Here is a 2846-nt window from a genome sequence, read left to right as displayed (position 1 = left end):
AAACTTTTCTAGGATTGGGGAGTTTGTGAAAATCGTTACGTGGAGAAACACTTTTTGTTTTCTGTGAGCAGATATGCTGAACTGAGTATTTCCCAATGACCTTCTTTATTTTGACGCTCACCTTCATGGCAAGCACAGGGTGCTTTGTCCTTGACGAGGGTGCTTTCGAGGTGACCTGCATTGTGTGTGGACTTGAGCAGCTCTCCCTGTGAAGCAGTGAGCCAGCTGTCTGAGCTAAAATCTAGGAGCTGGCAATAATAAACAGAGTGTGGGACACATGTTGATTCTTTATCTCCCCCTTCCACTGGCCCCTGCCAAAAGCTTGTCGCCTGTCCGGTAGAATATGGAAAGTCAAAGGCAGCTCAGCTTCTGCTTGAGGATACCTCAAAGCTGGGCGCTTTAAGCTGGGAGGCAGGTTAGCCACCAGGCAGGTAGGTAGCAAGTCAGGTGTGCGTGTTACTCAGAGGTCAAGATGAAAGATCCAGTCTAAACCCAGACAAACGTAATAGGCAAACTCCGGCCAGCACGATGAACCTAGTGCTGAATATCTACACAAAGCAGATGGTCCAGAGTCTCGAAGGGTATTTGGGAACCTGCAGGGCACGGTGTATACAGGGAGAGTGGGGCAGGCAGGACCACCGAAGGAAAGGAGGAGCACAGGGGCCTTCGCTCTGGAGCAACTTCTACCCAGGCAGACAGGAAGCTACTGGGACAGCAGAGCCCGACCTGAGTCAGGGAGCTGGAGGCGGGGCGAGGGTGGGGTGCAGAGGGCATGGACCTTACGACATGGACAGAGTTGTCCACGACTGCCCGTTGGCTCACAGCTAACTTACCCAAAAAGTACCTGTTGAGCTACTACCTGCAGATGCCTGGCACCATTTGAAGCCTGAGAATATGAACGTGAAACTATTCCACACGTTCTGCCGACAGAACAACCTACAGATGGCACAGGTGTGCAAGAGCAGGTGACCAAGAGTGTGTGGGCTTCGGGGAGAGCTCACGGCGAGCCATGCTGTGCAGCAGTGTCTGTGGGCACAGAGCCACCAGCACGCCAGGTTTGGGACTCTGATGACACTATTCGTGCACTCAACAAATACGGACTGGGCAGCTTGCTCGGTGTGTGCTGTGTAGCTCAGGGCGGACACGGCACCCACTCTGCTGGAGCTCGCATCCTTGCAGGGGCAGCTCCATGTGGACAGGGGAGGGCATTGCACGGACTCCCCAGGAGAAGAGGCGGTACTTGTAGGTAGTGGCCAGGCCGTGGTGCCGGTGGTGCTCTATGGCACTAGAAGAGCTTACACGTATTCCAGAAGCGTTGGAGGTCATTGAACTACTTAGTAAAGAAATGATAACCTAGGTGAGAAATCATGTGCTTCTCGGGGAAGAAAGGAAGCGAAGGACTCCAGGGATGTTCACGCCTTACTACATCCAAACTGGAACAAGTGAGTGGGGAGACCTAGGCTTCTCCCCTCGCCACGCCAGTGCTGCCCACCCTCACTGTAAGTGGATGCACTGAGTTGGGGAGGCTCAGACAGGAGCCTCGGCCTCCTTAGGAACGTCTGGTGTGACCTGCAGGGCTCCCTTCAGGCAGTGCCAGACCAGGGAGGTATTTCAGCCACGCTGGCGACGCCCCCTCTGCCCTCGTCACTCACTTAAAATAGACAAAGGCCTGGCTTCTTCACCTTAGGTCCAGTGCTAGAAAGAAAGGAAAGCGTGAACATCTGCTAAAGGGTAGAATGGCAGTACGGGCAGTGAATTTAAGATAGAAAGCAAAAGGACAAGGCGGCCTCGGGTGGAGGGGCAGAGTGGGGTGGCGGGGTCCTGACGTGGGGAAGAACTGGCCCTGTGGGCCTCAAGGAGCCGGCCAGGGTGAGGCTGCGGAGGGGCAGGCAGCCTAGGCCCAGTGTGTCTGAAGGATGACCCTCCCAGAGGGGTCTGTGGAAGAGGAGGGGAGGTCACTCGGGGCGCAGACAGAGCACGTGACGAGGCCCAAGTCTCCCCGACTGAGAAGAAGAGCCGGGGGTCAGGGCGGACACTGAGGAGGCTGCGCACACAACCCCCCGATGGGCCAGTAGGCAGGGCCCTGCCGCCCGCGACAGCGTAAGCGTGCGTGAGTGCGGGCGTGCGGGGTGAGCATCTCACCAAAGGAAGCCACGGCCGCACCCAGCCTCTGGCTTCCCCGTCCAGCCTCTTTGTGCTTCATGTTTATTGAGCTTAATGCTCGTTTGGTGATAACCTCAGGAAACCCTCTCAAATAATAAACTGTAAATGGATCCAGGTTGCCATCTCATTCTAGAAATACAGTTTTCCTATTTGGGATTAATTGCCTAAATGTCCTTAGAAGGTTAAAAGGGAACTGTCTCTTGAACATTAGTTATTAAATTATGTGTCACCAATTCATTTGCTGCACTGATTTGAGCTTTGTGACATTTCTTATTGATTGTTTGAAAGCAAACTTCCAATTATCAAAGGATCAGATCCTGCCAGCTCAAAATCCCTCTTGGAGTGGCAGAGAGCTGCTGGGAGAGTTTGAAGATCCCAGGTCTTTGTGACCAGGACGCGACTTGAGCGCTGATATGGGCATCAACCAAAGGAAGCGTTTTCTTAAGGAGGACGTTTGAGAAACCCGGGATCTGATTCTCGAAGCCACCACAGTGTGGCCGCCCTGGCAGAAGAGCATCTCGCATGCTTGCACTTTGAAGCCCAGTGCACTGAATGGGGTCTGTTATGTTTAGGCTGGAGATAAAGAACCGCATTTGGCAGACATCCCGGCTCAGATCCTACCTTTTCCAAAGGCAGTATACTGCAGGTTCCCAGAGGTGAAGAAAGAATGGCCGAAATAGTAG

This window comes from Macaca mulatta, chromosome 14 (genome assembly GCF_049350105.2).
Source record: "Macaca mulatta isolate MMU2019108-1 chromosome 14, T2T-MMU8v2.0, whole genome shotgun sequence".
Lineage (NCBI taxonomy): Eukaryota > Metazoa > Chordata > Mammalia > Primates > Cercopithecidae > Macaca > Macaca mulatta.
This window is presented reverse-complemented; position numbering follows the sequence as displayed.